The following is a 24,373-nucleotide window of genomic DNA, read 5'->3' on the forward strand; positions in this document are numbered from 1 at the left end:
AGATAGGGCCTTCAAAGGGGTGAACAAGATAAAATGAGAATTACTAGAGTAGGGCCCGAATGCAATCTAACTGATGTGTTTATCTGAAGAGGAATTGTGGACATATAGAGAGACACCAGGGGTTCACACACACAGAAGAAAGGCCATGTGAGGAGAGAGGGAGAAGGTGGCCACCTGAAAATGAAGGAGAGGGGCCTCAGAAGAAAGCAAACCTACTGAAACCTTGATCTTAGTCTTCTAGCCTCCGGAACTGTTAGACAATATATTCCTGTCATTCAAGCCACCTAGTCCGTGGTGATAGGTGATAGCAGCCCCAGCAAACAAATACAGTGGCCTGGAGCAAGGGAGAGCTCTGGAGCAGGTCCAGGTGTCGTGTAAGCAACCCTATGCTTGGGCTGTGTGAGCAGAGGATCCCACAGTGCTAGCCTCTGTAGAATCTTTGACAAGTCTTAATAGGAGAATCATACTGCAGACCCCTGAAGGTCTGGGGCAAGCTCATGCCATCAGCAGCAGGGAGCCTTTCCTTACAAAGCAAGGAGCTCCTGAATGCTTCTGAGGCCACATAGTGACTAAGACCCCGGGCATGGTACACTGAGTGACCACACAGCCAGCACCACCTTTGATGGTTGGGTCTTACCAGACTTCCCAGTCATAAGGGTTGCACAAAAGAAATATATCATAACCTGGGACTTAGACCTCTCCAAGCTCAAAGTCTAGGTTACTCCACCAGACAAGCAACTTAAACCTGGCAAAGTGCTGGCTATGGAGGGACTTAGAACAAAGGGTGGAACAGAAGGATGATGGAAGGTGAGCATCTTGGCACCAACTGTAACAGCGGCTGGTGAGTCTCCCGTTCTTCCTGGTGTAGGTTCTTTTTCTTTTTCCTTGGGACCTTGCAGAATCAGTGATAAGGTAAAGGAGCCTAACATGGGGCACAGGAAATGTGTGTGGTACAAAGTCTGGACTGTAGTAGATGCTGCTGGTGGCCTGGCCAGACCCCTCACTCATAAAGCTTCGGAGCACATCACCTTCTCCCTGTCGGCACCTAGATTTACTTGTCTGGAGATTTTCTGGCATACAGAGCAACTCTAGTCCTTTGTGCAACATCCAGATATGCCAGGGGAATTACACCATGCCCCCAGGAGCCACCTGTAACAAAGGATGGGAGATGGTGTATAAATATCTCAGCTCCCTCACCTCTCAGGTAGGACGACTCTGAGGTCCCTGTTTCAGGCAGGCACCCAGAATTCCCCAGAAGGATTACACTCCAGTGACCTGCAGTGCTATCTTGCTTGATAAGAACTTTTATTTACTGCACTCTCTTCCCTGAGTTACTTAATCCTCTAACACCCCTTCCTGTGGTCATTTTCAAAGTAAATGATTTGCTCTACTGTTTCAATGTATACTTCTGTGGGAACCCAAGCTAAAACAAGACACTGCACTTGTCAAAATGCAGACAGTCTCTTTCTCCTTGTTGTCCATGTTTGCCCTCTCTTCTGTGTGCACAAAAATGAGGTAGGGATAGGAAAAGAGAACTTGGGCCACTTAACAGTCAACCTTGCAAGGTTAGGCAACTTCTCTATTTTCCTGGGGAATATGAACTCTGGGTGTCTGTCTAGAGGCAGCAGAGAGTAGAGGATACCTTGGTTCCCCACATTTTTCAGTTGTGACAAAACCTGGGTGTGTCACAATCATTCCATCAATCTACTCCACTTGCTTTTATAGGACAAGAAGGGATTCCTCCAAGACTCTAGCATTTGCCACCAGGTTCCTCCTGTCATCATTTCAAATTTCCACATTTTCCCTGCCTTCATTTTCTGTACAAGAAACATTTTAATGGGGGTCCTGGGTGACTCAGTGGGTTAGGCCTCTGTCTTTGGCTCAGGTAATGATCTCAGAGTCCTGGGATCGTGCCCCAAATCGGGCTCTCTGCTCAGTATGGAGCCTGCTTCCCCCGCCCCCCTGCCTACTTGAGATCTCTCTCTCTGTGTCAAATAAATAAAATCTTTTTTAAAAAAAAAGAAGGAAAAAAGAGACATTTTAATGAAAATACACATTTTAATGAATGTTGAGCAGTGCTACTGGCCATACAACATTCTGATCTGAAGTTTCACATTTCAAGAAGCAGTGAAGTGATAAAAGGGAAGATGGAATTCTAGAGATTCATGGAGGTCATTTTCCTCAAATGGGCCATCTTTCCATGGAGAGCCACAGTAGACATACACTGTCACCAGTAATAAGCAGAATTAGGAACAGTACTGGAAACTCACGTCCTCATTAGCATGGTTCCTCAAATGATTCTGAAGAAAATTATTCATGAGGTACATGAGAGAAAGACAGAGAGAAAGAGAGAGAGAGCTGGGTCTACATTTCAAAGGGGCCTTCAGTTGTAATTATTTCTCCAGGGACCTAAACTGGTCATTCAGTGATGCTTGGAATATTTTGAAAATTAGAAAACTATTTCATTTGAAGTGAGCATTCCCAGCTATTTCATTTCTACAAGTGACATTTTAATGGTAGAACCATCACAGCGCTATAGTAAATTCTGGAAGTACAGGGGTTACTTTCCTTTGGGGCTAGGTCATGATTGGAGTGATTTTTCACTGTTTAAGTTTCATTATCATCTTGGTGACACTTCTTATAATAATAACCTTGCTTTGTTCACCATCTTGTCGTATTTATCTTTCTTGACCAGATGCCATTCACACTATGACCCTGTCCCAGTAGCTAATCAGCACTGACCTTTGCGGCTATTAAACCCAAGGGAGCTAATAAGCAAGCCACACCAACCCTAATTAGCTATTTCCAACAGCTGTAGGAGAGAAGCAGCTCTCAGGGATCTTTCCATCATAAAAATTGAGAGAAAGTTAACTTAAGCTGGAAAGGAAAAAACCAAAAGGAAAGCACCTTGGAAAACCCAAGAAGCTTCTCAGCCAGACTGAAATCCTATTTTAGCACTTCCAAAGCCTTCCAGTGTGACTCTAAACACTTATCTGGAGATGATGATATTGGTTTAAAGATTCAAACACATATCCAGTGTGATGCTTCCAAAAGGTGCTAGGAGCTGAAGAATCATGAGACCATTTAAATGAGCCGGGCTAGCAAACAAGACACATTGCACATTTCAGTATAAAACATTTGGGTCATCTAGACTCCTAATCTTCCTGAATCCTCCATCTAATACTGTCTGGAAATATGCTTTGAAAGCAAGTCATAATTACATCTTTTTATTTAGCAATGAAAATCCCATGGAACGGTGTTTATTTAATTTTAATGAGCACTAAGATTACCTAGAGGAGTCATCTCAGGCCTCATATGGTCTAATATGGGACACTAAGAATCTGTATTTTAAACAATTATGGATCAAGTTTATCCCGAATTCTGCTTTCAAAAGTTCCAGTGAGGGGCACCTGAGGTGGCTCAGTCAGTTGAATATCTGACTCTTGATTTCTGCTCAGGTCATGATCTCAGGGTGGTGAGACGGGGTCCTGCATTGAGTTCTGCCCTCAGTGCAGAGTCTGCTTGGGATTCTCTCTCTTCCTCTCCTCCTGTTTGCTCATGTGTTTGCTCTTGCTCTCTTGCTCTCTCTCTCTCTTTAAAAAAAAAAGAAAAAAAAAAAAAAAGTAGGACACCTGAGGGACTCAGTCTGTTAAGTGTATGACTTTGGCCCAGGTCATGATGTCAGGGTCCTGCGATCAAGCCCCAAGTTGGGCTCCCCACTCACCAGGGAGTCTGTTTCTCCCTCTCCCTCTGCCCCTCTGCCTACTCAAGTGCTCACTCTTTCAGTCTCTCTCTCTCAAATAAAGAAATTTTTAAAATATTAATTCAATAAGTAAATGTCAAAACATAATTGTAAGGGGAGACTGGGTGGCTCAGTTGGTTAAGCATCTGCCTTCAGCTCAGGTCATGGTCCCAGAGTCCTAGGATTAAACCATGAATCTGGCTCCCTGCTCAGCCAGGAGCCTGATTTTTCCCTCTTCCTCTACTATTTACCTTGCTTGTGCTCTCTTATTCTGTCAAACAAATGAATAAAATCTTAAAAAAAAAAAAAACAGAATTGTAGATAATACTGCTATAAACATGAGGACACGTAGATCCCTGTGAATTAGTATTTTTTCAACTGGCCCTTTTATATCCTTACTGTTTTTGATGTTAAAAAAAAAAAACTGTCTCCAGAACCAAGAAGACAAATTTATCCACTGAAAGCCTAATTTGCATAAAACTGTTAAGGTTATGACAGGGAAGTGAGCAGTAGAGGAAGACATCCCCCTTTCCTTAAGGAAATAGAAGTTACAGCACCTCATCTCCATGAAACCAGGAAAGGGTGGTGAGATTCTAAATCAGTCCCTGACATTACAACGAGATCCACACAGGTGACAATACCTGCAGAGGGCTTCATGGGGGAAGACAGGAGAGACACAAACTTGACTTGGGATTAGAACTGAATAGGATTAGGGGAAAGAAAGAAGAGCAATTACCCAATATCTGGAATGAACAGATGCATCAGAAGTCTAAGCCAGATGCATCAGATTCCTCCAACTGACCCACTTTATAGAGAGACATCGGGTTGCAAGTAGCTTTAGAAGTGAAGAACTCGGAAGAGATGTGAATACTAACAACACAACTTTCAGAGTGAGAAAAAGACAAGTCGGGGTGCCCAGGGGGCTCTGTCGGCTAAGCATCTGCCTTCATTCGGCTCAGGTCATGATCCCGGGGTCCTGGGATCAAGTCCCACATCAGATTCCTTGCTCAGCAGGGCACCTGCTTCTCCCTCTCCCTTGTTTGTGCATGCGCTCTCTCTCTCTCTCTCAAATAAATAAATAAAACCTTTAAAAGAAAAAAAAGAAAAAGAAAAAGACAAGTAAATAGTTGGGATGAGGATGAATCTGGTAGCACTGAAACCAGTGTCTAGGTCTAGTGCTGCCTGCGGCACCCCGTGGATCTTACATGTAACCTCTCTGTGGCTTGGTCTCCTTGCTCCCTGTTCCTCCAAGATGCAGCCAACAGTGCTTGCCTCCTGAAGATCTCCCTGAGTTCTGAATAAATGAGAGAGGTACCTGCAAAGGACCAAGGAGTGACCCATAAAAAGGAAGTTTGTGAATTTACCAAAACAAGAGTAAACAGTAAGGATAACCAGTAACTAGAGGGAAGAGCTCCCTCTACAGCAGCCACTGTAGCTGACAGAGCCTGAGGCAGTCTACCCGCTGGGATCCGAAGAGAAAGTCCAGGGCTCCACTCCCTGGGATCAGCCACCTGAGAGGAAGGAGGCCCCTCGAAGAACCAGAAACAGAAGCCCGAGACACAAGTGAGAGATTACAAAAGCAGTAATTTCTCAATATCTTAAGGGGCCTCAAGACAACCCTCCAGTCAAACAGTAGGGAGACAGGATTTGTCTGGATAGCCAGTGGTTAAAAGGGACTTTAATGGTTGCTGCCAGCCTCCAACTCCCCACAGAGAGGTCTTTGCTTTTCCCCTTATGCACAGAATCATTTCCATCCATGCCCAATTAGACTTAATCCCTATCACCACCCTAACCCTATCTGGGAATACAGAACCAAAAGGATTTAAAAAGCCAGGACAAAAATGATCATACAAATACTTTTATAAGAAAAAGGCTGTATGAAGGGCATCTGGGTGGTTTGGTTGGCTAAAACATCTTATTCTTGATTTTTTTTTTTAAGATTTTATTTATTTATTTGACTGAGAGAGAGAGTGAGAGAGCACAAGCAGGGAGAGCGAGAGATAGAGAAGCAGGCTGCCCAGTGAGTGGGGAGCCCAAAGCAGGGCTTGATCCCAGGACCCTGGGATCATGACCTGAACCCAAGGCAGTTGCTCAACCAACTGAGCCAGCCAGACACCCCCTACTCTTGATTTCTGCTCAGGTCATGATCTCACGGGTCATGAGATGGAGGCCCCCTTCCCCACCTCCGGGCTCAGTACTCAGCCAGGAGTCTGTTTGAAGATTCTCTCCCTCTCCCTCTGCCCCTCCTCCCAACTCACTTTTGCACGTGCAGACACACACAACACACTCTCTCTCTAAAAACAACTAGATAAATCTTAAAAAAAGGAAAGAAAGAAAGAGGCTATGCCTCCCAAAGTAAATCTCAAAGAGGGTACATCAAACAAGAAACTTTCAGATTTTCTTTTAATCTTAAGCCCAAAACATTTTAAATGCTATTTTTTGGAAATAAATCTGAAGAAGAATGCCATAAACTGTAAGATGGTGTTATCTGTCATCAGTTTAGAGGTTATTTCCTTTGAATTCCTGGCTTGCAACTGGGCATTTTAACCAGGTGATTGGTGGTACCTGGGTTAATTATATCTTTTTTTTTCTTTTTTAATTTATTTGACACACAGAGAGAGAGCACAAGTAGGCAGAGAGGCAGGCAGAGGGAGAGGGGGAAGCAGGCTCCCTGCTGAGCAGAGAGCCCAATGTGGGGCTTAATGCCAGGACCCTGGGATCATGACCTGAGACAAAGACAGAGACTTAACCCACTGAGCCACCCAGGCACCCTGGGTTAGTTTTATCTTTAAGCAGAGAAATACTCAGTACGTGTAGACGTTTAGTCCTCCATTTATCCTGGTATATCTTATCAGCAATGAGATCCATCAGGAATGGCTTGACAGGTTCTTGTAGTGTGGATTCCACCTACACATACATTTCTGGATGGAGCCAAAGACTCTGGGCTTCCAGCAGAAGACCTACCCATAAATCGTCAGTTGACTGGCTGATAAGCTGTGGCCCAGAGCACTCAGGACTTAAGGTCTTCACACAACTTTATCAAGCTGCCTACTAATCTCAGGGCCAAAGAAGGAAGCCCCAGACTAAAGACTGATGCTTATTCAATCATTGATTTGCTCACTGAGCACCTGTGGGCATGTGCTCTATATCTTGCATTTTGCAACATGCTGGAGACACTGTGGTAGACAAGCTGTATGAAAGACTTGGCGCTTTGGGGCACCTAAGTGCTCAGTTGGTTAAACGTCTGCCTTCAACTCAGGTCATGATCCCAGGGTCCTGGGATCAAGCTCTGCATCCATAGGGCTCCCTGCTCAGCAGGGAGTCGGCTTCTCCTCCCATTGCCCCTCCTCCCTGCTTTGCTCTGCCTTTCACTTGCGCGCTTTCTCTCTCTCTCTCAAATAAATAAAATCCCTTTTAAAAATTAAAAAAAATAATAAAGACTTGGTGCTTTACCCAAAGGGCAATAGGAAATCACTAAATGATTTCAGGCTCTGTCAGTCAGAATAAGGTAGATTCTGCTGTAGTAACAAAAATCTCAGTGACAGAACCCCACTGTTTTGTAGCTGCATCATCTGAAATGTGAAACCCCCACAGCAAATACAGTAGAGGAAGAGAAGCTGGAGAATCATAGAGGAGTTTTCCACTGCCTCAGCCAGGAAGTGACATGTCAGTTCATCAGCAGAATTATTCACAAGGATCCTTCAAAGTTCAAGGGAACTGAGAAATACAATTTCTCATGTGTTCAGAGAGAGGCACATGGAAATGGATTGGATGAACATATAGCTTTCTCTCTGTCACAGTTGCCAAACAGCAAAAACTACCAGATGGAAAGAAGCATTTCTGGTTATCAGACCCTCCCATTTGAGTTTTGAGTGGAACAGTTCTTTTTTTTTTTTAAGATTTTTATTTATTTATTTGGCACAGAGAGAAAGAGATCACAAGTAGGCAGAGAGGCAGGCAGAGAGAGAGGGGGAAGCAGGCTCCCCACCAAGCAGACAGCCTGATTCGGGGCTCAATCCCAGGACCCTGAGATCCCAACCCGAGCCGAAGGCAGAGGCTTAACCCACTGAACCACCCAGGCACCGCTTGAGTGGAACAGTTCTTAAACATGGTAGATCTGGAGCTGAGGATGCCACTCACTCTCCCCCCACCCCCCCGGAGATCTGACAGATGAACTGCCTACACAAAGATGAGTAGGTAAATAAAATGGAGTGTCCAGTTATCAATCACTGGGCACACTAAAATACCTCAGCACAAAACTGTCAGAGCCAGAAAACATCTTAGGCTGGAGGTTTCCATGGATTTAAGTCTTCTTGGTCCTCCTTCCCCGAACCTAAATCTTGAGAGACAGTGAATGTGAACCAACCCCACTAGCAGCACGGACAACAGCCGCAGGCATGGCTCACCCAGCTGGATGAAGTCCCAACAGAAAGAACCTGGGAGGACGGCCAGGGGCTACAGATGGTGAATGTGCTAAATTCATGTTGGCAGGAATGGAGTAGAGTCTAAAGAGAAGAAAAGAAAGATTGGGATCTGAACCATGCTTTTCAGACACAGGTATCTATGGTCAGTTGGCCGTCCTGGGGACTGACCAATCAGACTGGCAGCAAAGGAAGTTCATGTAAAGTAAGGGATGGAAGTTGACCCTAGAAGTAGTCTTTCCTCTTCTTTGAGGGAAGAGATGGGGTGGAAGTTTATTCCTTTGTGGATGGAGACCAAAATATAAGAAGAGGGAGGGGAAAAGAAAGAGAATGAGAACACTTTCTCTCCTAACAAAAAGTGGGTAATTTTTCAATGCCAGTTTGTGATGCCCTTGTTAGGTTAAATTCCTTCTCCTATGGGAATTCAACAAGGCCATAGTACCCATGGCTGCTCTCCTTCCCCACCAGTGCAGCAGTCTTGCCCATGAAAGACTGACCATCTGGAAGATTCTGGTACTGGTTCTATCAAGAATCCAAGGGTTCTACATTTAGATGTCTAAAGGAAGCAAAATGAGATTGGGTCTCGGGTCTTCTCATCTCTGTGTCTCCAGCACCTAGCCCATGGGGTGTATATTAGATCATCAAGACAGCATGAGCCAAATGAATGAAGTACCACTGGAAGAGAATTATTTCTGTCTCAGCATAGAAAGGTTATGTTCTCTGGAGTCTCAGATAATATTTTCCTGTTGGAAGAACTCCCTTCTGTGCAGCTGACCACTGGGCCAACAGTCAAAGCAAAGGCATCTCCCTGGGACCCCTCAGGCCTGCCTCTAACCTGGCTTGCAAGACAAAGGTATTCCATGGCCTGGGAATGGCAGCAAGAGTAGAATCTCAACTCTAAACCCCATCCCGCCCCTGGTCCAACCTCTCTTCCTCCATGAAGCCTCCTCTGACTACTCCAGGGCTTGGGGAACCTTGAACTCCTACTCATTTTCATCTGCTCTGTCCATGTAGGTTTTTGGGTTTTTGTTTTTTTCAGATATTTTATTTTTTAATGTAATTTCAATTAGTTAACATAAAATGTATTATTGTTTTCAGAGGTAGGGGTCAGTGATTCATCAGTCTTATAGAATACCCAGTGCTCATTACATCACGTACCCTCCTTAATGTCCATCACCCTCTTACTCCATCCTGCCATCCACCTGTCCATGTAGTTCTAATTATATTTTACCTATGGCCTGTTGCTATTAGTAGGTTGTACCTATGAGTCTTTTTTTTTTCATGTTTCTGTATTTTCTCTCTATAACTATAGTTAATACTTCTTGGTATCTACCAAGATGCATAATACATGGCAGGCATTTAATAAATATTGGTTGAATAATATGAACTTCATGGACTGTTTCTTGCACATGGAAAAAGTGCATTATACTACTTAATTCTCAAAAAGAGGTCATTGTTACTATCCTTATTTTGGGTGAGAAAATGGAGCTAAATAAATAACTTGTCTAAGTGCATACAATCAGGGTGAAGCTAAGCTTTGAACCTACATCTTCTGGCTCCAAAGCTTACAGTCCTAGCCATTCTGCAAATGGGTGGATAGAAGGAAAGATTTCCTGCTCGAGATATTTTTACAGGGTTTTCTCTAAGTCCAGGCAGAATACAGTTCTTCCCATTTCATTAGTCAAAAGGAGATGCCCACATATCCATGCTGGGAAGCCCACAGAATGGCAAATACCAATACAGTCACTGGGCTTAATTTACCATCAACGTCATCCAGCATCAGGACCACTCAGAAGTTGGCCTGAGCCACAACAACCCACATTTCCCAATCTAGTGGTCAAGGAAAACTATTTCTAAAGCCCCAAATCTTTATAATCAACTCAACTAGTATCTAATAGAAACTATATATATCACTTCTCAACCTTTTGGCTAAGATCCAATGTCGTATCTAATAGAAACTATAAAGCCAAATATTGTTGGGAAAAAAATAAATAAAAACATGTATCTTGTGCTATTAGCCTGGGTTAACAAGTGCTTCTGCGTTCAAAAGAGCCATGCTTTTAGCTCCCTCCACATCGACGGTTAGCCTGTTTCCTCTTTGCTTCACGCGGCCAAGAGCTCCCAGAATTCACTAGCTGGAAGGCCAGAGACCCAAGTGGCTGCTCCCCACTTCTCTGTGGCAGGGGCGAGAGCACCCTCCTAGGTGAGGGGCTCATCCCTCAGGGACAGGGAAGGCCCGATGCCTTTCAGAAGGGTAACAGCACCCATGTGGGGACTGACAGTTTCCAGCCAAGGGAGCTGTCTGGCCTGCTGATCCCTCCATGGCAGAAGCCAGGATGACACAGCCAGCGTCCTGGTGGGTCTCCTCAGTGGGCCTTGTTGGCCCATTACGCACAGCAAGGTGAGGCTCTGATGAGGGAATTTGGCCTCTTTTCCACACTGCAGGCTCCTTCTTGGTGAAACGCAGACCTATTTCTAGACCCAAATGAACCTTTGCACTGAGGCTCATTTTCACTTCTTTTTCACCTGGTCACAAATCAAGCAGGCCTTCCACTCTGTGGGACACTCTGTCTTCACAGGAGAAGCTCCCTGACAGTCCCTGATGGTCCGGGCTGGCCTCCCACAGGCCTTCTCAGCAGATTCCTCGAAAAATCCAATTAGCCCCACATACATCATACCTATGGCCAGAAACAGCTATTCAGATAAATCTCAGCCTAAAAGGCAAGGGCGTCTTTTCAAGCAAGGCAACAGGGGCAAACTCTTTCTGGATTCCTGACAATAATCTTTTAAAGAACGCGATCTTCATCTGTATGCTAAAATACAATGGACGTCACCAGAGTGGGCCTGATGACTCATCCAGCCCGGTCAGATGGGAGATGAGCCAAGGAAGCTCACAGTTCTACTTCAGAGGAATTAAATTCTGATTTGCAGAAAAATTCAATTGTGCTTTCATCCCAAAGCAAAACATAATTAGAGGACTTTCATTATCTACTTGCATACCCGAAGCCAAGGAAAGTGCCAAGTTAATATTTTCCCCTCTCCTTCAGAGGTAGCTCGAGGCGGCGTTTCTGCCATTACACCACCTTTCCTTTGAGAACTCAAAATGGTGGCTCAGTTTTTCACTAATTATGGGACAGCTGCTATGAATCATGAAATGGAAACAGTATCAGAACCTTTGTTTTTCAGATTTTAAAAAAAAAAACTAAACTAAAACACAATTTTTCAAATAAACAGCCTAAAAAAAATAAAATAAACTAAGATTCAATGGCACAGCTCAAGTCATATACGAAGATCTGCTCTCTGGAAACACTGGGTCTTTCAGGGTCTCAGACTCCATTGTGTCTAGAATTCGATCTGTCCCCTCCCACCGAGCCTCCCTCTGGGCCTCCCACCCACGGCGAGCACCTTCTCCTCCATTTGAACATCTCTTTCCTTAGTATATGCTTTCACACAACTCTGCACCCCTCTTACATAGCACTTACCAAAATTTAAAACAGTACATTTCTTTTTGTGTTTATTCCACCAACATCTGTCTCCTCCACTGTCAGCCTCCTGAGGGCCAGGGTCCCCCTCCCTCAAATAATATCTGCTGGCGGCTTGCCACTCTGTCACCATGGCCACGACAAAGCCGTTTGTTGATAAGAAAAGATTGGTCTTTCCCAAACATGAACACATGACGTTTGTACATACAGACTAAAACTATACTAGCAAATCATAGAAATTAATTGGCTAAGTTTTCAGTTCTTCAGTGATATCTGCAACCATAATCATTAGCCCCAGAACAGCAGAGCCACGCCAGGATAAAACAGAATCACCCACATGACTTCTCAAACAAGGGAGCATCTCCAAGATTGCATTGTGCCTCAAGAATATGAAGTGTGTCCTTACCTGTAGCTCTTAATTGCTTCAATATCCAGAGACCTCTGATAACAAGAGGAGTCAGTCAAGTAAACAAGGTCGCTGTAGAAAATCCCCAGGTAGGATCTGTAATAAAGGCATCAGAGTGAAAACATGTATGAGCTTAAAATCTTTTTTTTTTTTAAAGATTTTTATTTATTTATTTGACAGAGAGAGATCACAAGTAGGCAGAGAGGCAGGCAGAGAGAGAGAGGAGGAAGCAGGCTCCCTGCCGAGCAGAGAGCCCGATGCGGGGCTCGATCCCAGGACCCCGAGATCATGACCCGAGCCAAAGGCAGCGGCTTAACCCACTGAGCCACCCAGGCGCCCCTGAGCTTAAAATCTTAATTTTTTAAGATTTTATTTATTTATTTGACAGAGATCACAAGTAGGCAGAGAGGCAAGCGGTGGGCGGGGTGAGCAGGCTCCCTGTTGAGCAGAGAGCCCGATGCAGGTCTCGATCTCAGAACCCTGAGACCATGATCTGAGCTGAAGGCAGAGGCTTAACCCACTGAGCCACCCAGGTGCCCCTGCCATCCCCCTTTGACACAGATTTTCCTGTGCCAGATACTGGGCAGGCCTCATCCCTGACAATATTGAGAAGCAGGTAAGATGTAGGTAAAATGTGGGTTCTATCATCCCAACTCCTTCCAGCAACCCTTCCCTCTCACCTTTTAACAGACTCTGGTCATTCTTCCTCTCTGAGCTCAGTGCTTGGTCCCTCCACCCCACTCACCCTCTGCCTAACCCACTCTCCTGGCCACTAACTAAAGCTCTCTCTCTACATCACTCCCCGGATGCTGGACCTCATTCTCTTCTAACCTCTCCTGTAACACCCACTGGTTCCTAGGAAATGAATCCTTGACCAGATGTCAATAATTAACAGCAGGCTAAGTGGTATTTGAGTCACAAGTAATATCACCCCCAAAAGGTAATTTTGCTAATTGTGCAATATCAAGCATCAGTTTTGAGTTAGTAATATACTCCCAAATTAGAGTAAACTCAGACCTAATTGTCCTATACATAAAACAGCTTCCCCAATCCCAGAGAAAAAGTCAACAAATTCCAAGAGACTGGAACTAATCATCATTTTACTTCTGAATTTCCAAGATTCTTTTGCAGCTGCAGGAAACCCGAAGAAGATTTACCAAGGAAAAACAAAAACAAAACACCTGCCTGTGTCCTCAGCAACTCCCTCTGTTCTCCCCCGCCCCTGGGATTTATCAACTCAAACTATTTAAGAGCACAGTGGGGACTTCACGTCTTTATCACCGTAATATACTTCTGAACTGAAAGGGTAAAATATAGCAAAAGAAAAAAAAAGAGAGAGAGAGAGAGAATTGGCAGTCAGCATTATGACTTCTGGAAAAACAGAAGTCACTGCTGCTCTTTTGGTTGGGTGTGGTTCTTTAATCTGCTTCTGACATCTCTGAAGCTGAAGTCCATTTCAGACAGCGGAGAACAGGGTTCATGCGAGGTCAAATGCATGGCTCCTCTCTGAGCCGCCAGGAATGGCTAGACATTCAGTGCTAACTGTCTCAGTGAGAGGGGCATCGGGGGGCACATCATCCTTCTCCCCTTCCCTGTCTGCTCCCCGTCCAGACTCTCATCTGCATCTCTTCCTGGCCGAAGTCCTGCCACCAGGCTGGGACCTCTCCCATCAGTCCTACTCACTCATGACCAGCATGATCTGTCAGAACACAGCAAAGGGCCAGCACATTGTAGAGTCTGAGTAGATGTCTACTTGTTGAGAATAAATGTGAATGGATAAAATCTTGCGGCGAAATTCTGAGCGCTTTCTTTTTTTTTTTTGTTAAAGATTTTATTTGTTTATTTGACAGAGAGAGAGCACAAGTAAGCAGAGCAATAGGCAGAGGGAGAGAGAGAAGCAGGCTCTCTGCTGAGCGGGGAGCCAGCCTTATGTGGGGTTCGATCCCAGGACCCTGGAATCATGACCTGAGCCGAAGGCAGTTGCTTAACCAACTAAGCCACCCAGGTGCCCCTGAGCACTTTCTTAATCCGGGAGCATCCAACAGCTCAATAGAGACAGTGGGAGAAGGAGCCGCCATTTTGACCCAGACATTCGTAACAACAGCATCATGTTTTTAATCACCAAAATAGTATGCAAAACAGATATCCCTCCAGGATATGATGAGGTTCAGAGAAGTATGCAGCTGGGGAAGTGTTAGGCTTGAGGTAGGGGATCTGAGATGGGGTGACAATATCTGTTATATATATTACACGGACTTTTTTTTTTTTAATTTAAATAGGCCATACATGCCTATGGTTCAACTATTCCTCAAAAAATGAAAAAGGTCTACCTTGAAAAGTCATCACTTGTCTTTAATCCACCTGTTTTCTACCATCCAGGTAGCTACTGTTATTGTTTTTTGTGAATTCCTAGAGTTTCTTATTGCGTATGACAAGAATATTATCCCCACAACAACCTTTTTAAGCAAAAAGTAGCAAACTACATGTACCCTCCTACATATCCATCTTGATAGCTGCACAGTATTTTGTTGTATGGATATACTCTGATTTACCAGTCCTCTATTGGTGAACATCTGTGTCATTTTCAGTCTTTCATTATTACAAATGGTTCGACAATGAATAAGCTTGTACAAAATTCATTTGACACCTGTGCATGTATACCTGCAGATGAATTCACAAAGCACAAATGCTGTGTGCTTTTCTTTAAGCTACAAGCTTAACCATGTGCTTTTCAGGCATTAAAACATCCTTGGGTCAAGATAACAGCATCAAAAGAACCACATCGATGTTGATCTAAGACAGGAAAACAATTTCAATGGCATTGGCCAAGGTTGGAGGTTGATCAATTTTCAGCTACTCCCAATCCCTTTCTTAAATGTTATAGATCTCTATTGGTTTTTGGCCATTGAGAATCAAAATCCTTAAAAAATGACCTGAGTACCAAATTAATTGTGCGTCTTCTGTTTATGTTTCCCAGAAATCCATATGACCTCGGGCAAAAATTCTACATTGAATTATAGCAAGTGCTTCATGATTCCTATTGATAGAGATTTGTCAGGAGCAACATAGAAGTGGTGAAAAAGAAGGATGTTTGGAGGAAAATTGTACAGATAAATACTTCAGGCATAGACCCAGAGTATGAGACTAGTGGTGTCCCACGTGCAAACACACTCACCAACAGGCAATGGTGTTGAAGTGCTCCTTAATAACCAGGTTGTTCTATGTGTGCTATAAAATCAAGGCAAGCATATAAAAGAAATGTTCAATAAATGGAGAGACATATGTTGACACTAGATAAAAATAAATAAATAATGTGACCAGCAATTCAGCCCAGTCTCACTCCTGACATCCTGATCCATAATATCCAACTTCTTACTCACCATCTTCATTGGAATGTCTCAAACATACCATGGCTAAAACTGAATTACCTGTATGCCCCTCAAGAATCTGCTCCACCTACATTCCCCATCACAGTTGAAGGCAAAGCCATTCTTCCAACTGCTCAAGCCAAAAACCTTGGTGTCCCCTTGACTCTTCTTTTTCTCCTATATCCAATATCTAGTGCATTGAAAACCATATTGGCTCCAACTGGGAGAGTATCCAGAGTCCTAGCATTTCCCACCACCTCCAGTGCTACTAGCCTGGTCCAAGCCACCCTCTCCTATCATGTGGATCACTGTGTGAGCCTCCTACCTGGCCTCTCTAGCTCCCCAATGTCTCTGCTTCACACAGAGAGTAAACCTTTGAGAACATAAAGCTAGGTTATCTTACACCTCTAACCCTATCTGCATCTCCAGGTTCACTGACTATCCCAATATCAGAAAAGGTGCAGCCGATTTTTTTTCAGCCTTTGGTGACTCCTCTCCAGCGCTGTTAATATTCTTCTCACTCTGCTACATCTATTAAAACAATGACAAAGACAGCCTTAATTAGCCTTTGGATCCTCCTGAATAAGGCACCTGTGTGGTCTCCTCGAAATACCTTAAATGTTCTACTTGGAGGCAAACACAGTTTCCCCATCAGCTAGTTTTTACTTCTTGGGTAGACAGCATCTTCCTACTGGCTGAAATTTAGGCAGCAGGATTTGGTCATTTAGTGCTTTGCTTTGCTTTTATCACCAGTAGCTCATGTGTTCTCAGTTCCCCAGCAGAACTTCTTTCAATTCATCCTGCTTTCGGTTACAGATGAAGTGTTCCAGACCAAATACCAACTGCTATAACCCTCAGCCAAATGGTTTGGGTAGAGGAAACACCCCAGTCCCATAATCTCCGTCAGGAACCCAAACAACAATGTCATCTAAGTAACAGGCAACATGATTGCAAATGAAAGGCAGGGCAGTAGCCTGTCAAGCACAGAGAACTTGGAGTCCTTTCTGAGGACTGAGTCCTTTCTTTGCCCCTTGCCTGTGACCTTGGGCAAGTCACAGTGCCTCCTGTGGGTATCAGAACAGTTTTATTGATTCTGATCAACAATAGAATATATCTGCCATAGGACTGTTGTGAGGGTTAGGTGAATCACGCCTACTACAGAGTAAATTTCTAATACATGACATTGTAACTTATCACGCAAGTTCTGCTGCAGAACATACTCCCTATCTGTCCTCCCTTTGAGCCAGATTGGTACCCCGAAGCCCTCTCCCTGTAAAAAGTTTGGGAGAACCCCTGATTTAGGCAGGAGTTGCCAAACATTTCCTAGTTTTCCCCAGTCACCACTCTACCAGCTCTAAAAAGGAGATGTCTGTCTGCCCGTGTAAAATAACCTTTACACAGAGACACCCCCTCCCTGAACTCAGTGAACATTTGGTAGAGAACCAAATGAGCAGAAGAGCACAGACCATGTTCCGCTGAAGGAATTTCATTCTCTGCCGTGAGCAACAATAAAGTTAACATTTTCAGATGGAATTTGGAAATGAGACAAAATCAGCCATCCTAAAGTGTAAATTTCCATGACCACCTCAATCCCACATTGTTGCAACCCCAAATATTATTTTCGCCACTGTTGATACTTGATAAGACTCACCAGTCAAAGCATGCAAATGCAATTAAGACTGAAGGCATCTCCCATTTTCCATCTTAGTCAATGATGTCAATGCCAAGCAGCTTCTTGAAAAGTCAGAGTTTCCAGTATTCTGGACCCAAATTTCAGACCAAGAGCCGGGAAGAGATGGAAATCCCATGCAATCCTAACTCCACACAGGCTACTTGGGTTCTAACATTTAACCCATTGATCTCACCTGGATGGAAGAAAATTTTATTTGTTGCCAAAGTGAATTATGTTCTAAATGATTAAAAGAGAATTTGTTTTCCCTGCCATTCTTGCCTTCCAGGAATACACCTCATTAAGAGAAAGTAAATTATAAGGCTGATGTTCTGAGGGCTCTGCCAAAATCAGAGAGACTAGGAACGGACCTACAGACACAAAGAAGGAATTCGACTTAGAAATGTCACACTGCAGATTGCCAATCAAAAACCTTTGTCGAGATGCAGTCAGGCATGGAAGATGTCACATGTTGTGAGAAGATTTAGAGGCACCAGTGCCCTTGTGCGTGGATTTCTCCCATCAGCTTGGCCATGGGGTGGTATTTGGGCACCTGGTGAGGGTGGGTGTTCCTGCCAGTAACACCAAGACTCAAAGAAAGAGTATGGAGAGAATGAAGAACACTATAATAATCTGAAACTCAGATTATCATCCTACTACTAATTCTACTACAAAACTATCAGTTCTCTGGGCCTCAGTTTATCTTCTTCATAGTAAGGATTTGAGCTGGAGGATCTCCCAGGCCTGTAACTCCAGCCACAGGAAATGGAAGGCCGCTCCCCTCCACAAAGGCTCTTTGTTGTGGAATTTCTAGACCCCATGCAAACATAATCTTTAGAAATTAGCGCTTTATTGATTTTTGACATGTGCTGTCATTGACACTTCTGTTTTATGTGTGTTAATTAAATGTTATTATTTGCCACTGTGTCCCGAGGCCATGTGTTGGGAGTGGGTGAGATTTCATAAATCAGACCTGGAGGTCTGTGTGGGGAGTTCACTGATTCTTCTCATGATGTCACTGCAATTATTTCCCTTCTGTCAATAGAGAAGCTTTGATGTCCTCTTTACAGCTGAGAGAAGGCTTCTTTCCATTTATCTCCCTCCTTGTTGAAAATGCACAAAGCCCTCTCCAAAAGTCACCCGCCTCTGACATAAAAATGAACGTTCTGTTTTGTTGTCAATGTGCTGCTATTATTAGATGCTCCCATTACACTCGGAACCACCTCCACTGGGGGCCTGGGAGCCTGTTTCACTCTGTGGCATGTGGTTTTCTGCGTGTTCCTCTCTCTGCCCCATTTTGGTTCCCCCTTTGGTCCCTACACACTGTGCTACAAGCACTGGACCACCATTAACGGGAAACTCTTCCAGATGCTTACGCCATCAGGGATGTCATTGTTTATCATCCTATCTACACCCCGCATGTCTGCCTCGCACAAAGTTAGTGCTCAATGCGTGTTGCTTGAATTTAATCAAGGGAAAAGAGTTGGGAATCTGCCTTTCTCCCAAGTAGAATCATCGTAGAGCTAGCTGAGATCACTTCAGGGCCTGTATCCCAACCAGGACCTGGGCTAGAGGAGAAGAGGTTATGGGTTTATCTGTTTTTTTATAAGAGAATCATTGTACATGTTAAATCCAACCAATATAAATGTTCTAAAAAATCCCATTATATATAGTGTATTCCTAGAATATTTTGGCGGGTGGAGGATGGAGTGGTGGGAGAGAGGGTCAACCATTCTCCTCATGCTCCAAAAACCTTTCCCGAATATATATCTACCTAGAAATTAGGGACCAGAGCAAATGCAAACATTCCTTCCTACTCCTGTCTCCTTCAATCCAAACCCAATCAAACCCAATCCATGCTCCTCTGAGAAACAGGGTCTTTCCCCACCCTAACGTTTTCATTTTTCAAAATTTCTAAAGTCACAGATTTTTGCTGGATTACACTTCTATTTGATGATTGCTTATAGAGCACTGCGTGTCAGGGCACAATGCAAGTACGCCACAGACATTACCCCATTTATCCTCAACACAATCACACAAGGTGGGCATTGCTATTACTCCTCCTCAACCTACGGATGAGGAAACTGAGTCACAAAAGAACCACATCCCTGGGTACCAGGGCCAGGACGAAAACCCAGGCAGTTAAGCCCCAGAGTCTTTTTTTTTTTTTTAAACCACTATTTTAACTGTAGCTGCCCCCACCTTTGCCATGGCTTGATCATCGTAAATTTCATGTCAGCCTGGGCTCTCCAGCTGTGCCAGGAGCTTCCTGATGGGTGGGACCATGACTTCCACTGCTTTTATTGCCTCCTCCTTCCACATTCAGCTAATGAATATTTATTAGGCACCTCCTCTGTGTTAGGATGTTCTAGGTTCTAAGAATATGGCAGTGAACCAGACTGTCAGGATCCCTATCTCATAGAGCTTACATTCTAATGAGAGGGAAAACACAATACCCAGGTAAACAAACCAGCTAACCAATTGAGAAGATGGAGATCATCACAAGGGCAATGAAGAAGATGAACGAGGGATGGGACAAGAAAGGTCTGGGGCAGAGAAGCCGTATTAGTTCACACGGCAAGAAAGGGCTCACTAAGGATGTCATATCCACACTACACTATCCTAAGAAAAAACGTCAGCACTGTGAAGATTTGAGCGAAGCGAACTCCAGGCAGGAGGTCAGAAGGTACAAAGGCCCTGAGGTAGAAATGGGCTTAGCAAATAACAGAAAAAGAAAGGTGCCTAAAGAGTAGCAATCAAGGTGGGGCACCTGGATGGCTCAGTCATTAAGCATCTGCCTTTGGCTCAGGTCATGATCTGAGGGTCCTGGGATCAAGCCCCAAATGGGCTCCCTGCTCAGTGTGGAGCCTGCTTCTCTCTCTCCAGCCGCACCCCCCACCACCACCGCTTGTGTTTCCTCTCTCACGATTTCTCTCTGTCATGAATAAAGAAAGATCCTAAATAAATAAATAAAAGTAGCAATCAAGGAGGAGAGGGGAGGGAAACAGAGCTTGACGGTGCAGATCTCAGAAGTTTGAATCCTATGCACCAGGGTGAAGAAACCACATGATGTGGCTCAGTGCTGAGTCCCACCGCTGTACACCTGTGGGCTCTCAGCACACCGAGCTACCTGGAACACGGAGCACTGCCTCCAGGATGCCCAGTAGTCCCCCGCGGTCACTGCTTCAGTGGGCACAGTGGTCCAACATGTGGACCTGGAATCATATTTCTGGGTTTCCACCTCTGCTCTCCTGCTCACCAGTTGAGTGACTTCAGGCTCATCATTGAACTTAAGCTTCAGTTTTCTGGCCCAAAGAATGGAATCATAAAATATGTATTCCAGAAGATACGTGAGGATTAGATGACGTGGTAAGGGTCACATGTCCGGCACCAGCAGTGGCATGCAGGAAGCAAGCCCACAAAGCAATTTTTATGTTGTGGTGGTTATTTTTATTAATCTGGGTAGGAAATCAGCCCTGAAGTGTAAACACTGTCTGGTAGAAAGTGCTGGAATCTCTTGCATCAGCTCTATTGGTTTCTGGGCTAACAACAGCAGGTTGAGTGAAAAGGATCTAAAAAGAAAAAAAAATGGTATAATCCAAAACATCTACTATTTTCCAAAGAACATGACCTCTACTATTTTTTTTTTCAGGCAACATACTGGAAAGTTCTAACCTTTTTCATATAAAATCCTTTTCCAAGCTTGATTCTGTTTCATAGTAGCATATGTACTGAGACAACACCAGAAGCAGCAAGACCCAACGCTGGAGAATCTCTAACTGAAAATGTAGGGCACCATGACAAGAAACTCGGTTTCTCTGCAGATGATAAGAGACGAGCATTTAACCCGAGTAATGCCAGGGCCAAGATTTCTGTTCAAATTTCCTAAGAAAAAAAGGTTTTGTCAAAAGACAGACTATGCTAAGCATTTTCTTTTCTTTGGTCTTCCTGGGACCCATGAAGAACCAAGCCCTGGCGCCATCTCCTGGCTGTCTCCAAAACTGAAAAACAGACGCCTACAGCAAGGGGCCCCTCCCCCTCCTCAACAGAAATTAAGTTCCAAAGAAAAACAGGTAATTTCATAGTAACTTCAGTGTTTGCAACCTCCTGTTAAATATTTGAATCGAGATGAGCATACGGTAACAGTCTCAGCCACTTACGGTCCCCACAAAGGACAGTCCCTTTTAGGCCACCACTTCCTTTGTTTCTGTGAGAGCCTGTCAGCCCCAAGGCACCCAGAGATCAGAGGCAGCTTTTCCAGTGGGCCAGTGTTCGGCCCCACTCCCACTAATGTACCCAATCCTACAAGACAACAGACTTCTACCTAAATCTACACCTCCAATATGTCCACTCACAGCAGACACAGTTAAGTAAAGAAATCAGGAATGGCATCTGCCCTCAAAGAGCTGGGCTCCTAGCTCCCTTCAGAACTGCAAGTTGAAGCCCCCTCAGTACCCAGAGACTCATGATAAGGCTCAGATGGGGGTCTTGCTCTTCTTAGAGAAAGAAAAGACGGCCACCCCTGTCATCATGGCCACTTACCCTTCCCAAGGATTTGGTGAGGACAAGCAGCTTCCCCTGGGCCCCCAGGCAGCCTCGGCAGTTTGCACCTAGCTCTACACTCCCCTCCAGCCCGGTAACTTGGCATCAGCAACATAGAGCCTGAAATGGCTAGGAAAAATAATTCTGCAGGGTTGCTGACTCAGCAGTGAACCAACATCACCAAGAGTTCTGGCTCACTTCTCCGAGAGAATGGGGTTGGGGATAGGGGCAGGGTTGGAAGATACGCAGGATAGTTTAGGAGGACAGGAAAGTTACTGGCTGGACTGGTTCCCCCCCTTCTTCACTCAAACATATGTATTTACTGATTTAAAGTGCTCTAAGCATGGACGGGACTGGAGGAGATTATGCTGAGTGAAATAAGTCAAGCAGAGAGAGTCAATCATCATATGGTTTCACTTAGTTGTGGAGCATAAGGAATAACATGGAAGACATTGGAAGATGGAGAGGAGAAGGGAGTTGGGGGAAATCGGAGGGGGAGACAAACCATAAGAGACTGTAGACTCTGAGAGACAAACTGAGGGTTTTGGAGGCGAGGGGTGTGCGGGAATCGGTAAGCCTGGTGGTGGGTATTATGGAGGGCATGTATTGCATGGAGCCCTGGGTGTGGTGCATAAACAATGAATCTTGGAACACTGAAAAAATAAAATAAAGTTTAAAAATAAATACATAAAGTGCTTTAAGGTCTTCTGTGTGACAGATAATGCAATAAATACTTCACCTCCAGCTCCTCATTTAATCTCAACGATGACACATGCACTTGGTACCATTTTGATTTCCATTTAACAGAGAAGCAAACACACTTAGAGAGCTTAAATAACTAACCCCAAGTCCTAGAGCAAGGAAGTGATAGAGGCAAGATTCGAACTCACACACCCTCATTCATCATAAGCACTACAATAAAGTATCTTTCAGAGACTCAAGACTTAGGACTTTCTCAGGCACTGCTGAAAACACGGCGGTTCCTTATATTTGCAGGATGAATGGAGAGGGCTAATTCTCCAGAGATAAAGAGGGGGTTCCTGAGAGCCCCCCAGAGTGAGTACATGGGCGGTGAGGAGAAGAAGAAGGACATTAGCATCAGGCACACCAAATCATACTTCTTCTTGAACAGCACAACCCAGAATAAATGCTTTCCCTTAGTCTTCACACACTTGATGCAGTTACTGACCAGTCACCCGCATCCCCAGCCAGCTTTGGAGGGCACTGACTGTAATTTTCTCACACCGTCCATGCCTGACAATTGATTTCTCATGGTTATTTGCAAAAGCACAACTACAGATGCTATTAACTGGCAATAAAACTAGCCAGCCGTTTCTGAAACCCAGGGCTGGTAACCACCCTGTGATCCTCGGAGACCCTTGGTTTACCAGATCTTGCTAAAGTAAATATTTCTCTTTGGTGCTAAAATGCCGTGGGAGGAACCTTATCTTTGGCTCTTCCCAAAATTTACAGAATGATCAAGGTCAGGGGTGCCTGGGTGGCTCAGTGGGTTAAAACCTCTGCCTTCTGCTCAGGTCATGATCCCAGGATCCTGGGATCGAGGCCCGCATTGGGCTCTCTGCTCGGCAGGAGCCAGCTTCCCCTTCTCTCTGCCTGCCTCTCTGCCTACTTGTGATCTCTGTCTGTCAAATAAATAAATAAAATCTTAAAAAAAAAAAAAAAAAGAATGATCAAGGTCAGGAGTAAATAGACAGTCTTTTAAGAATCATAGAAAGCTTTCAGGATTCCTGATTCTACCCCATCAACCTCAATATATACATTTCATAATTTTCCAGATAACATTACTTCCAAAAAAAAAAAAAAAAAGTAGGACTTTAATAAGCATTCATTAACCATCTTTTGAGTTCCTGGCACAGTGTTACACAATGTGAATTCCAAAGAAAGACCACTGTGCCTGCCTTCAAGGGGCTTAGAGTCTAGTTACAGAGACATGACCCAGCCATGATGCAACTCAAAAACAAGACAGGCAAGACACAGTCAGTTGTGAGATGGAGAGGTACGGATAGTGGGAACTATCATGCTCAGAAATGGAAATGATCAGCCCAGTGGGAGTCATTCTCCCACTCCCCAGCCCCTGACCGTTTATACCTCCGTGGACCTCAGTAATGGGATCTGTAAAATGGCAGAGCTCAGTCACTCATACAACAAAGGTGTTTTGAGAACTATAGACCAGACAGGATTCGTGTTTCTGGTGATACAGCGTTGAGCAAGATAATGGCCCCACCCCAACGGCTTGTATGGTTTGGTGGAGGGAAAGAGGAAGGCAGAGGTGACTGGATTAATTTCTGACATGCAGGCAGTGATAAGGGCTCTGAAGAAAGGTAAATCAAGGTAGAGTGCTAGAGGGTGGCGGGTGGGAGGGGGGTCAAGAGAGGTAATCAGGGGGGTGTCACCCATCAAGTAACTTCGGAGTACAGATGTAGAAGATGAGAGGAAGCAACCCAAACTATTACCTATGGGAAAAGCATTCCTGGAAGAAGGAACAGTAAGGTGAGGCCCTGAGATACAGATGACTCGAAATGTCTGAAGACCAGCACAGACACTAGCGTGACTGGATCACTACAGGTAGCTAGAGAATGGGAAATGAAGATCAGTCAGGAGCCAGACTGAAAATCCTCATCGGCCAAAGTAAGGCGTTCAGGTGGGAAGCCCTGCAAGGCCGAAGAACGTGTACCAGAGCATCCAAACCATTTCCAACGTGAGGGGGTGGGACCTGAGCAAG

At 44.5% G+C, this 24,373-nt stretch overlaps 1 long non-coding RNA gene across 1 annotated transcript in view; it reads right to left on the reverse strand.

Annotated features, from left to right (window-relative positions):
- LOC116586267 overlaps window positions 1–24,373 on the reverse strand; it is a 179,625-nt gene that overhangs the window by 142,161 nt on the left and 13,091 nt on the right. Inside the window, exon 2 of the long non-coding RNA XR_004283964.1 lies at window positions 12,052–12,147. This is a non-coding gene — a long non-coding RNA (uncharacterized LOC116586267). The remainder of the gene's footprint in view (window positions 1–12,051; window positions 12,148–24,373) is intronic.

The sequence above is a fragment of the Mustela erminea genome, chromosome 3 (genome assembly GCF_009829155.1).
Source record: "Mustela erminea isolate mMusErm1 chromosome 3, mMusErm1.Pri, whole genome shotgun sequence".
In the NCBI taxonomy this organism is placed as follows: domain Eukaryota; kingdom Metazoa; phylum Chordata; class Mammalia; order Carnivora; family Mustelidae; genus Mustela; species Mustela erminea.